Here is a 14,042-nt window from a genome sequence, read left to right as displayed (position 1 = left end):
GGTGAGGGTAAGGTTTTTTTATTCTGCGAAACTATTCAATGTTCAAAACTAAAAGCTAAAAATGAAAAGTTGAAAACCCAAAAGCTTCATTGTAAAAGATTATAATGAAATAAAAAAAATGTGAAAGTTAAAATTAAAAGTTGATAAAATAAAAATAAAAACATGACAATGAGTCAAAATAAAACACTTTTCCAACCATTCGAAAATAGGATGTCTAAATTCGTCCGCGAACTTCCTATAAGGCCCTCCAATTAGCCCTCTCCCCAGAACAAACCCTCTACGAACGGACATTGCAATTTGTCTACCTCTTTTTTATGACCCCTGCTGCCTCGCTCGGTCCTTCCACGTAGAACAAAGTTCACGGCCGGGAGGTGCCCGCGACGTGGGCACCGTCGCGGCCAGCCGGGTAGCTCGTCGTCACGGGTCGGCTCACCAAAAAACGACAGAAAAGTTTCAGAGAAGAGGACGACGACTCCACGGACCAACTGATACCGATATCCGACGATGCGGGAGCCAGTGAGAAGAAGACGACAGGAGCCACAGGAGCGTGCGATTTGGGCTTTGTTCCTAGCACTGTCGATCGGAAAGCACTTGTGCTTGTGTGTGTACGTGTAGGCTTTCTTCTGGCTGCAAAGAGGGGTAAAAGGTTGCAGCACTCGTGTGTGTACGTAGAGCCTTTGCAAGCAAGCAGCATGCGTGCTGCAAAGCTACGGGGTAACGGTTGCAGCTTGCGGTGCATACACATTTTTTCATGCACTTTTTTTTCTTGCGGTGCATACTCTTTTGTGTGGACAAATTTTAAATCCAAATGTACACTTATTTGTGCACGAAAGGAGTATACAAAATTGAAACTAATTTGTTTCTCAAATTTGCAAACTTATAAAAATAAACATATGGAATAATTAACAGAGTAATTTTTGACAAAACATGGATTGTCTTAATGAATCATATTTTTTTTGCGGTAAATTCAAAGTATATGACTTGGGCACTCCTACATCCGCCTGGATGTTCGAGCCCAGCTCGGCGAGCTGGACCGAGCCAACGGCGAGCCGAGCCAGCTCGGCCCGAGCTCGTTTTTTTTTCCGACCGAGCCGAGCCCACGAAAACGGTCCGAGAAATATTCGGGCCTAGCCGAGTCAGCTCGGTCCAGCTCGGCGAGCTCCCGAGTTTGGCCCACGTCCCGATTCCGCGATCCATTCCGGCCCAGCCCAAGTGCCAATACGAGGCTGAAAGCCTGAAACACGCGAGTTAGGTCATCCCGAGTTCCCGACTCGGCCGTCTCGTCCCTATCTTCGACCCCCAACCCAATCCTTCCCGACCCCGAGCTCGCTCGCCCGCCGCCGGCGGCCGCCGCTCAACAACAAGTCAACAACTCGCTCACCGCCGCTGCCGCCGCTCCCGACCACGAGGTAGTGCCCGCCGCCGCCGCCGCCGCACGCAGCTCAGGCGCGAGCTAGCGCCAGGCGCCGGCCACCGGCCCACCGCCATGGAGAAGGACCAGCCGGCGAAGGAGAAGGAGCGTCTCATATCTTCGTTAATGCGGGTGAAGCCTGCAGCCTTGAAGGGGAAGAAGCTGGCCGTGGGGAAGAAGGCGCCGGCGGGAAAGCTTGGGGACGGCAAGATTCGCTCGAAGTCGAACCCAACGATTGTGCTCACTGACGCTCCTGCAGCAGCAGCACCAGCTCGGCAACGCGACGTAGGGGTCAGGGTCTTCCTCCTCCTCCTCCTCGCCATGGTCACCGCCAGTCTCCCACTGACCAGGCCATGGCATCTGGTTCTGCGGTGGCATCTGGTTCCAGAATCTCCTCCAGGGCCGGCGCCCGCGGTGCTGCTGCTTCAGGGACGACCGTGGAAGAAGAAGAGGAAGAGGTGAGAAATTGATTTTTTTTTTTCCGATGGATGCGGTTCATGAGTAATTCAGGCACATGTTCATGAGTAATTTCTTGGATGGATGCTTTTGTTGTTGAGTAGTGTTCTAGTGGAGGTTAACATCATGTTAATTTTCATGGACAGCTTGTGTAGTTTCATAGCATGGAGAAATTAATATGATTCATGGACAGCTTGTGTAGTTTTATAGCATGGAGAAATTAATATGATTCATGGACAGTTTGTGTAGTTTTATAGCATGTCAAAATTAATATGTTTCATGACAGCTTGTGTATTTTATAGCATGGAGAAATTAATATGTTTCATGGACTTAAATGGATACCTTGTATATTTTTAGCATGTCAACATTAATTTTTTTCATGGACAGCAAGTATCTCATTTCTGAAATCTCCATACACCATTGTTGTCATTTGTCAAAATTAGTATATTTAATGGATAGGACAGCAAACAACATGTACGCATTTATGTATACAATTTCTTATATAGTTGCCTGAGGATAGCATGGAGGAACAGAATAAGGAATATGAGCCGGCAGAAGAGGATATGCACATGAATGATGATGAGGATGAAGAGTTATCTGACGATGTCATGTCCGAAGATGATCCATTATTTGGGTTTTCTTGTGGTACTGATGAGGTAGATCAAGAAACTGTGGCTGTGAGTTCAGATGAAGGGCATGGAAGTGGACAAAAAAGCAAGAAGGGTGTGAAAGTTGGAGGGGTCAAAGTGAAATCCAAACATAGAGAGAATGCTCTATGTTGGAGGGTACTTAAGAAGGAACCACTTGAGGAAGGAGGCAGTTTAGAGGGGGATTTGAAGGCTATTTGCAAGTATTGTGACAAGGAGTATAAGTACACTCAAGGCTCAAGTACCTCTAGCATGAATAGGCATATGAAAAGCTGCCTGAAATTGAAGAGTAATGTAGCAAGGCATCAAATTCAAGCACGCCTTGGGTACAAGCCAACGAAAGCTCGTAGTGCCTCAGATTCTTCAGTTCTTTTGGCACCTGGGTATGATCATGCCACCATGAAGGAGCTTATTGCTAAGATGATCGCTGTCCATGAGTACTCATTCAGAATGGTGGAACACGAGTGGTTCAACGCAGTCATGAGGTACTTGAATCCACTCTATCAGTTCATTGGCAGGAAGGCAATAAGAGCTGAGTGTATGAGGGTTTACAAGAAAGAAAAAGAGATTCTGGAAAGTTCTTTGAAAAATGTGGAGTACATTGGTCTCGCTACAGACATGTGGACGGGCAATCAAACCATATCTTACATGTGTGTTGTGGTACAATACATAGATAAGAATTGGAAGATGCAGACCCGGGTGCTTGCTTTTGTGGAGTTAGACCCCCCCCCCCCCACACACACACTGGACATGTCATTGCCGATGCTTTGTGGAGCTGTGTGATTGAATGGAAGATAGAAGATAAGGTAGTATCTATCACACTAGACAATGCTTCAAACAATGATGTTGCTGTCCGAGATTTGAAGGCGAAGTTTGCTTTTCGGAGGAGGGTGAACTTTGAGGCCAACTACTTCCATGTCCGTTGTTGTGCTCACATCGTTAACTTGGTTGTAAAGGATGGGACAGAATGTTTGGAGGACTTGACCTCAAATCTTAGGGAGACGGTCAAGTACTTCAAAAAATCTCCAGCAAGGCTACACAAGTTTGTTGAGATTTGTAGAGACTTGAGGATTGAGGTTGGAGAGCACTTGCACCTTGATGTTTGCACAAGGTGGGGTTCTACCTAAAGGATGATCAAGACAGGAGTTCCATACAAGCAAGCATTAGCTAATTATGCCATCTCCGATGCCAGCTACAAGTGGGAGCCTTCACGCAATGAATGGGCCATGTTTGAGCTGCTCGAGCCATTGCTGTTTGCCTTTGCTAGAGTCACCACTGTGTTTTTCGGTCAATATTACCCCACATCCAACATTTTCTACCCCCATATTGTGAGCATGAAGATAGCATTGATCAAAGCGAAGGAGAGTACGGATGAGACATTTCGTGCTATGGGGAAAGCCATGATGGCAAAGTTTGACAAGTATTGGGAGGAACCGAACAATCTGATGGTGATTGCCACCTTTCTTGACCCAAGGTACAAGATGGTTTATGTGCAGTGGTGCCTAAAACAAATCTATGGGGCTGATAGGGGTAAAGTTGAGATTGACCTTGTGGAGCAAGAGTTGGAGAATTCGTATGAAAAGTATGATGCAGAAAAGAAGCAAGCTGAACAAAGACCTAGTTCATCATCAAAAAAGTCATCGAGCATAGCAAGTAGCTCCATGCCAGCTTCAGATGCGGAGTTCCTTACTTTCTTGCATGCTACCTCAAATAGGTCATCAAAAAGTGAATTTAGAAACTACATTGATGATTGTCGGGGGGATGACCCCGGGTAGGGTCATGGCGACACAACTATAGCTGAGATAACGGAGGCAAAACCGGCATAGCAACGAATGCCGGCATCATACAGTTAAACTAACGATAAGCCGGCATCCCAGGCGCATGCCGGCATAGTTTTCTTATCTTATAAGTTTGCAGGATAAGGACGGGCCCCTCAACCTCGGCGGTGCCGAGATTCCTCAACGATCTTATCCTGACCACGCGGTGAAAAGTAAAGCAGCGCCATCATCATCTCAGAAAAGCAGTCAGCGCCTGCGTACCGGTGTCAGGTGACCACGCTAGAGAAGCACCGAAAGGGAATCTATGACGGAAGCTGGCAGAGGATAGCTGCACCTGTTGCAGGCTGGCAGTGAAAAGTAAAGTTGTCTTGTCCCCTACGGTACTGCCTGGAGGGAACCGAGCTGCGTGCCTGGCGGGGCCCAAGCAAGGTGACGTTAGACTCGGCCCGCATGTCAGTGTGACATGTCTGGCCTATGAATAGAGCACTACCCCTCGGTATAAAGGAGAGGAGAGGGGTACATAGATATTGGAGGGTTTTCTCCTTCTTCTTCTTCCTCAAGAATACAGCTCAAGGAGCACCATTGTAGAGCTTGCCTATCTCGGCTAATATAGCAAAGCAGGAGTAGGAGTCTTACCTCTACAAGAGGGCTCCGAACCTGGGTAAATTTGTGCGTTCTTGTGTGAATCGTGCGTGTTCTTCTTCACGTCCTCCCTCCTCCGATTCCTCCTTCGTCCATTGGCCCAAAGTTAAGCCATCTTATGGCATCTGTCGTGACACCACCATGACAGTTGGCGCCCATTGTGGGGCCAGCAGCGGCGCTGGCTGGAGTTTTCATCCGGACGGGAAGCTTCCTCGTCACCGGAGAACGCGTGGTCTCCGGTTTGGTCCAGAGATTCGGCTCTCTGGGCTTCATCGACAACAACACGGGATGCTTCAACAACTTCGGCATGCATGTGTAGGCCGCTTCATCAACTTCGACATGCACGAGGTCTATGTTGCTACTGACAGCCCTTGCAGGTACCCAGAGCAGGTGGTGTGGCTGAAGATCCCCCCGCCATCCGCACGGCTCGCAGCCGGCATGTCGACTGCCCCGCTGACCGTGTGGAAGTCTTGGTGACGGCTCATGGCGTTGACGCTGGAAGGGACGCTGCGGGAAGCGGCGCGGTCCTAACCAAATCCGGCAGAACGGCGAAGCTCCCCCTGGAGAAGCTGGAGAACATCGCTGCTCAAGCCGGCACGTCGGCCCTGCCGCCGAAGCCGACCCAGCTCCTGGCCTCCATCGAGCGGTTAACTGCGCCGGTAGCATCAAACTCTAACCTGGCCTAGCTGCAGGCGGAGTTAGAGTTGGAGAGACAGAAGCTGCTAAAAGAGGCAGTCGACGTCGCCAGCACCCGACAACAGATCGAGATCTCGCTTCGTGAGTACAACCGAGCTCATGGTCTTAGTTCTACTGCGTTTACTAACCCTAGCAGAGTCGGGGAGGTGCATAACCGTGGCAAGAACTTCAATGCCGAGATGGCAAGAGATGGCAGGGGTGTGCCAGCTGTATCGGCAAGTTTTGCCTTAGCACTTAAGCCAAAGTACAATACCCCAGCCAAAAATCACAGGGTTGCCGAGGCTATGGCTGAAGAGTTGCCGAACCTTACGGGAGAGGCACTTCAGCAGCAGCAGCTGCGCATAAAAGAGCTGCTACAAACAGCTAATGAGCAGAATGAGGCATACATGAGAGTGCACGGTAAACCCGGTGCATCGCAGGTCAGTCATTCGGCCGCAGACGCTGGTGGCCGGGTTGACAAGCAAGCATCCTCACCTGGTGGCAAATGGGACAAAAGCGTTAACTCTGGCCGGGATAAGCAGTTGGAACGCTCTGGCCCGGCCATGGCCGACAGATAGTCAAAAGGGTTGATGATAGCCAAAGTGGTATGTGTCCCGGCGGCAACCGTCGAGATCAGCAGGAGCGTTACTCATATGATCGTGGGCACCGACTTTAAGGTCCGGCACCCAATACTGCTGCGGAACAGCAGGGTGTCGGGCGCAACCCCATGTATCGAGGTGAAGATCGCCGTTATGACTGTTACGATGACGGATACTCGTCCATGGCTTACGAGGGTTATATCAGGCGAGAGCGCGACAATCTCGATCCGCTCGGAGGCCGAATTGAGAACAGGCAGGTTTCGCCCCTGGATGCTCGACACCGGCTTGATAGAATTTATCTATCCGAGCTTCTGGAGGAGCAAGGCCCTCCGGGACCGCATTGCTTCGCGCATCGGATCATGAGGGAGAGAGCAACCCCGGGTTTTCAGCTGCCTAGGGGTACAAAAACGTATGACGGCAGTACTAAGCCAGAAGATTGGCTGGAAGACTATGTCACGGCAGTAAGCGTGGCAGGTGGCAATCGCAGATGTACAGTACGTTACGTACCCCAGATGCTCATGGGCCGGCAAGGATATGGTTGAACAATTTGCCGGAAAGCAGCATCAATTAATGGATAGACTTCGAGGAAGCGTTTGTCAGCAATTTCACTAGTACCTACAAGAGGCCGAACCGCCCTCAACAGTTGTCCATGTGTAATCAAAGAGACAACGAAACTGACCGGGATTACCTGAAAAGATGAAACAATCTCCGCAATTGCTATGAAGGGATAGTGGAATCACAAGCCATAGCGTGGTTCGCCCAAGGATGTCGGCACGGCAGCATGCTATGGCAGAGGCTGCAAAGAGAGATGCCGACCACTCTATCTGAAATGATCAGGATCGCCGACATGTATGCGCTTGGCGATCCGACTTAGCCATCGCTGATGTCGGCGGAACCACAAAGGGTGCAGTCGACATACAATCCTGCTGGAGCTTTCCGGAGGAATGATCATCAAGATCACCGCAACAAAAGAAGGGATGACAGGCAGGATTACCGATATGGGCCAACCCATGTCGCTGCAGTTCAGGACCAACCTGATGCCGGTTCCAACCAGCGTCAAAAAACAAGAAATCAGCAATGGGTTAAGAAGGGGGAGCAAAAGAAGCCCTGGTAGGATAAGCCGAAGTATACTTTCGAGGTGATGTTGGATCAGCCTTGTCGTTTTCACACGACTAACCCCAACAAGCCGGTGAACCACACAACGCGGCAATGCAGCTGGATGCAACGGGCCGAGAATTACCCCACCTCCACCCCTCACAGGCGCAAACGCACAGATCCAAGGACCCCCTAAGGCAAACAATGCAGTCAACCAGGTGGAGGGACAAGAAATCCCAGGGTATGCCGGGAGAAACGAGTACAAGGAGCCTCACCAGAGCTACATGATTTTCATCACTGAGCCCACTGACAAGCAAAGTCAACGCAGGCGAGAAATGGAAGTCAATGCTGTTATGCCAGCAGTTCCAAAGTTCATGTATTGGTCGGAGCAGGAAGTCAACTGGAATCGGGCAGACCATCCCAAGGTTATGCCCAACCCTGGTGGATATGCCTTGGTGGTCGACCCGACGCTCATTGGGCCCGACATTACTCGGGTTCACTTAGGTTCTCATTGAAAATGGGAGCAGCATCAATATCCTGTACCAGGACACGATGCTTAAGCTCGGCATTACAGATAACATGCTTGAGCCCAGCCGGACTACTTTTCATGGTATTGTGCCGGGAGTGTCTTGTGCCCCGGTAGGCAAGAACCGAGTGGACGTTTTATTCAGCATCAGGGAGAACCGTCGGACCGAAAATCTAGTGTTCGAGGTGGTGGACCTTAGCAGTTCGTACAATGCACTGTTGGGTAGGCCGGCACTCGCCAAATTCATGGCTACTACTCACATTGGTTATCTGAAGATGAAGATGCCAGGACCAAATGGTACCATAACTATCACGGGCAACTACAAACGCTCAATGGAATGCGCGGCGGCCGGATCTGCTTTGGCCGAGTCGCTGGTCATCGCTGGCGAGAAGAAGAAATTACAAGAAGCTGTTGCGATGGCGCAGGCAGCACAAGTTGGTCTACCAGTAATGACCAATCCTCAAGGAAGTGTGGCTTTTCAGGCAGCCAAGGAGACAAAGAAGGTACAGGTCGATAGCGAGTTCCCGGACTGCACCGTCATCATCGGTGCCGGCCTAGGGGAGAAATAGGAAGGCGAGCTCAGCAGCTTCCTCCGTGAGAATTGGGATATCTTCGCATGGTCAACTCAAGACCTGTCAGGTGTGCCGAGGGAGTTAGCTGAGCACTCATTACATGTCAGACCAGACGCAAGACCAGTGAAGCAGCCCCTTCGACGCTTCGCCGATGATAGAAGGAAAGTTATATCGGAAGAGGTATCCTGGCTTCTAGCTGCCGGCTTTATCATGGAAGTGTTGCATCCCGACTGGCTGGCAAACCCGGTCATGGTCGAGAAGAAGAAAGATGACCCAACTGCTGCCAAGGTATGGCGCATGTGTATCGATTACACCAGCCTAAACAAGGCATGTCCCAAATACCCATTTCCGTTACCTCGGATCGATCAAGTGTTTGATTCCACTGCCAGGTGTGAGTTGTTGTCTTTTGTGGATGCGTATTCTGGTTTTCATCAGATACCACTGAACCCTAATGATCAAATAAAGACATCATTTATCACCCCGTTCGGGGCTTATTGCTATCGCACTATGCCGTTTGGTTTGAGAAATGCAGGAGCTACCTATCAAAGGTGCATGCAGAAGTGCTTACATGATTAGCTCGGCAAAAGTGTGCAGGTATATGTCGACGATGTCGTCATAAAAACCAAGAAAAGCGCCACGCTCCTGGATGATATCCGGGAAACATTCGCAAATCCGTGGAGATTCCGAATGAAACTAAACCCGGCCAAGTGCACATTCGATATGCCGGCAGGAAAGTTGCTCGGTTTCCTGGTATCAAGCCGAGGAATAGAAACGAACCATGTAAAAATTGCTGCTATAGAAAGAATGAAATTGTCAAAGTGCCTTAAAGATGTGCAGAAATTCAGGGGATGCCTAGCGTCGCTAAGTCGTTTCGTGAGTCGGCTCGGTGAAAAGGCTATGCCCTTATACCAGCTGATGAAGAAAACCGACAAATTCGTGTGGACACCACAGGCGGACCTAGCTTTTCAAGAGCTGAAGAAGATGATTGCTACGGCACCTATATTAGCTTCGCCGATGGGGAAGGAGCCTATGTTGTTATGCATAGCAGCGACAAATCGAGTTGTCAGTGCTGTCATTGTAGTGGAAAGGGATGAAAATGGCAAATCAGTGCAGAGGCCGGTATATTACTTGAGCGAGGTGTTATCGTCGTCCAAGCAAAATTATCCCCACTATCAAAAGATGGCGTATGGTGTATATATGGCGGCAAAGAAGCCAAAGCATTACTTTGAGGCACATCAGATCCGAGTTATATGTGAGGCACCTGTCTCGGAAATCATGAGTAATAAAGACGCAAGCGTTCGAGTCGCAAAATGGGCTGTCGAGCTGGCACCCTATGCACTGCAGTACGACAAACGGGATGCCGTGAAACCTCAGGCTTTGGCGGGTTTCTTGGTGGATTGGGCCGAGATGGAGTATGAACCACCGCCCCCGGAAACTAACTACTGGAAATTACATTTTGACGGTTTTAAGATGAAATTGGGGTTGGTGCCGGCATAGTTCTGACCTCGCCAAAGCGCGACCAACTTAAATATGTATTGCAGATTCACTTCGCAGCATCCAACAATGTTGCCGAGTATGAGGCACTTGTGCACGGATTGAAAGTGGCGAAAGAAATTGGAATCCGTCGGGTTCAGTGCTTTGGTGGTTCCGACCTGGTCGCCCAGCAAGTTTCTGGTAATTGGGATGCATTGGATGCCAACATGGCCCTATACCGTTTTCATGTCCAGAAGATCAATGGCCATTTCGAAGGATGTGAGTTTCATCATATACCTCGGGCGGAAAATGAAGCAGCCGACACATTGTCGAAACTCGGTTAGACGCGACAGGCAATTCCAACTGGGGTGGCGTTAGAGCATTTACGTAAACCATCCATCAAACCCTCACCAGAATCGGAGTCGATATTTATCCCGTCGAGCTCAGAAGCCGACGTCACTCCCATGGACGTTGATAGTGGCAGCGGTTCCGGTAACCCGGGGACTGAGCGCCTGAACTCAGCAAAAAAAAAGGCAGTTGAGCCAATGGAGATAGACGAGCCGGATGAGCCAATCTTCACCACTCGTCCTGTGGCGGCCTGTGCGCAACCTATAATGTCTTATCTCAATGATGGGAGTCTCCCGGAAGAGGAAATGTCGGCAAGACAAATCTAGAGAAGAGCGAAAGCGTACACCATCATCAATGGTGAGCTTTACAAGAGGAGCGTTACTAACGTCCTACAGCGGTGCGTCGAGCCGGAGGAAGGACAAGAAATACTTTAGGATATTCATGAAGGCGAGTGTGGCCACCACGCATCTTCGAGAACGCTAGTGGGCAAAGCTTTCCGGCATGGTTTTTACTGGCCGAGTGCCCTATAAGAAGTAGAAGACATAGTCAGGAAGTGCAACGGCTGCCAGAGATATGCCAGCAAGATTCATGCCGGCGTCCGAACTCAAGACTATTCCAATCACTTGGCTTTTTGTCGTCTGGTGTTTGGATATGGTAGGACCATTCAAGCGGGCACGAGGAGGCATGACGCATATCTTGGTCATGGTAGACAAATTCACCAAATGGATTGAGGTCAAGCCGATAAAGAAGTGTGACGGCAAAACCGCGGTGTCATTTCTGAAGGATATCATCTTAAGATATGGGTACCCGCACGGTATCATCACGGATAATGGAACCAACTTCATGGAGGGACCTTTTGCGCGATTCTGTGCTGAAAAGAAAATCCGGCTGGATGTTGCTTCCATAGCACATCCTCAGTCCAATGGGCAAGTTGAAAGGGCGAATGGCATGGTATTGGCTGGCATAAAATCCCGGCTAATCGAACCATTGGAGCGTACTCCGGGATGCTGCCTAGATGAACTCCCGGCGGTGCTATGGAGTCTCAGGGCGACTCCCAATCGCTCTACAGGCTACACGCCATTCTTCCTTGTGTACGGGGCGGAAGCTGTCCTACTAGCTGACATTGAACATGACTCTCCACGAGTAACCATGTATACAGAGGCCGAGGTGAAAGAGGCCCGAGAAAATGATGTCGACCTGTTCGAAGAAGCACGGGAATTGGCTCTATCTCGGTCGACCATCTATCAATAGCACCTAAGGCGTTATCACTGCCGAAAGGTCAACCCGCGAGTATTCCGGGAAGGAGATCTTGTCCTCCGGCTTGTGCAGCACACAGTCGGCATGCACAAATTATCACCTTCATGGGAAGAACCCTTCATTGTGAGCAAGGCACTCCACAATGATTCTTACTATCTTATAGATGCACAAGATCCCAAGGCGAACAGGATGGACCGGTCAGGCGAAGAGACCAAGCGGCCGTGGAATGTAGCGTTACTTTGTCCATTCTATACTTGAGAGCTGAGTATTTGTATCATTTTATCAGTATGTTGAATGTTCTAATTAAGAAAATGAAATTATCCGCCGGGTTCTTAAAAGAAACTCAGGGAGTTAAATTTAACTGCTTTGTTGCAATTGTCTTTTGTATGTCAGCATGGCTTAATTGCGTAATCTTACGATAATCTAATACTGTGTCAGTATTGACAAAACCCCTGTATGACTTCGCTGCTGTCCGCAACCTGGCTTCATGGCCAGCTAGAGATGGGTATAAAATAACCGAGCACATGAAAGATGACTGCGGAAACAAGCAAAGAGGCGATCCGAGATACATGTTATCTTAATTCGGCTTTTCTTTTTAACTCGGTTATTGCCGAGCGAATTCTTCGAGTTACTTTTTCGAGAGAGTGGTTTTACGACTTTGTGATTCATACGTCGAACACCGGCAAGGCAGACAAAATAACCAAAGTTGTAAAATTTCACTAAAAGAAAAACTGAACTCGGGGACTCGGTCGGGAAGTCGACAAGCAAAAGGCTTAATTGAATTAAAAGCAAGTTGTCTTACAAGCAAAAGTATGCCGGTTACATATGCGCCTGGCATTCCGGGGATCTAATATTTCTAAGGTTTTTTGATAACTAAGCTAAGAGGAGACAGAGGGATTGGTGCCGGAACTCGGTGCAGCATTTCCGGTGGAGGCCGACTCCACAACATCTTCCTCGTCTGCAGCCTCTTCTTCCCCGTCGATCATCTCGACGTCAGCTTTAGAGGTTGGGCCCTCGACAAACGTATGCACGTCGGCATACTGGATGAAGGAATAGGCCCGCTCCTTACGCTTTGCCACCAGCTCCGGGTCCGTGAGATAGGGAGAGCCGGCACGCATTGATTGCAGCATGTCAAGGTTGATGCCGTCGTACCATGATAGTATGAACGACAACGCCTCGTCGGCGCCAATGCGCACGGCCGATTCCCGCCAGTCGCTTAGCCGGTACTCCGTCTCCAGCAAACGTTTCGCCAGAGTCGGGATGTCCGCCGGAGCTTCTTCTCCCAGCCACAGCGCGCGGAAGGCCCGGATGATGGCATTCAGCATGTCGACGCCGAACGACTTGAGCGGTCTAACCCGGCTCACGATGCTCACCAGGTAATACACCAAGTCGTACTCGAGCGGCTCCCCCGCCGCTGCTGCCGGATCCCTCTTCCGACGGGCGACCTTCACGGCTTCTTGAGCATGCTCGAGGGATGTGGGGAAGAACTCTGGCAGAAACAAAAAAAATAGCAGTGAGTCCAGGCACATTGTCGCTGCTACTCAGACAAGGAATTGGATGAGGAATTTGAGTCAAGATAACTTACTCGTCAGCATGTTGTCGATCTTGACGAGTTCACGCCGAACGACCCGGAACAATGCGGTCTTCTCGGCGTCCTCCAATTCCGCGGCAGTAGCGCGGGTCTCGAGCTGGGCAGCTAAATCTTTACCCTTCTTCACCTTGCTTTCCAGCCGAATCTACTCATCGGCTTGGGAAGAGAGGGCGGAGGTGAGTTGATTCACCTCGGTTCGGTGCGCTTCGGCCTGCGCCACGATATGCGCCTGCACCCGGGTCACCTCTTCCCGGTGCTGTTCGGCCTGCCGAGTCTTCTCATCTATTTAACAGACATATATTACAGAGATTGATATCTAATATGGATGGAACCCGGGATACGGACGACGAGTTACCTTGGACTTCGGCGACGCGCTTCAATAGCTCTGCTACGTGGGCGCTGTCCCTAGCTGTGAACAAGAGCAGGTGTTAGTTCTCGCAGAACATTGATACTCGGACAAAGATTCTTTTCTGGTAAAAGATACTTACCCTGGCTTTCACGCTCAGTTTTGAGCGTCTCGTGCTCCGCCTCCAACTTCTTATACTTTACTGGCAAAGTCTTGAAGATGGCGGTGCGCTTATTCATGCAGAGTTGCAAAACAGTGATTCACAGTTAAGGTTACTGCAGCAGGAAGTTAGTGCCTAAATCTCGGGGAATAAGTGTTTGAAGTATTCTAAGCTTCAGGCCGACTATTCTAAACCCGGCCCGAATCTTGGGGAATAAGTGTTTGAAGTATTCTAAGCTTCAGGCCGACTATTCTAAACCCGGCCAGAATCTCGGGGAATAGTTGTTTGAAGTTCTTCGGGATAAGCTTCAGGCCGACTATTTCCTACTCGCCCTAAACCTCGGGGACTAGGAATATAGATACTATGCTAAATTTAGAAGTTAAAGTTTTCTGAAGGATTGTTCATACCTCGGTGGCTCAGCCGTCCTCGAACAAAGCCACCCTGGCTTGGTACATCCGGGTCGAGA

This window comes from Brachypodium distachyon, chromosome 1, assembly GCF_000005505.3.
Source record: "Brachypodium distachyon strain Bd21 chromosome 1, Brachypodium_distachyon_v3.0, whole genome shotgun sequence".
Classification (NCBI taxonomy): Eukaryota; Viridiplantae; Streptophyta; class Magnoliopsida; order Poales; family Poaceae; genus Brachypodium; species Brachypodium distachyon.
This window is presented reverse-complemented; position numbering follows the sequence as displayed.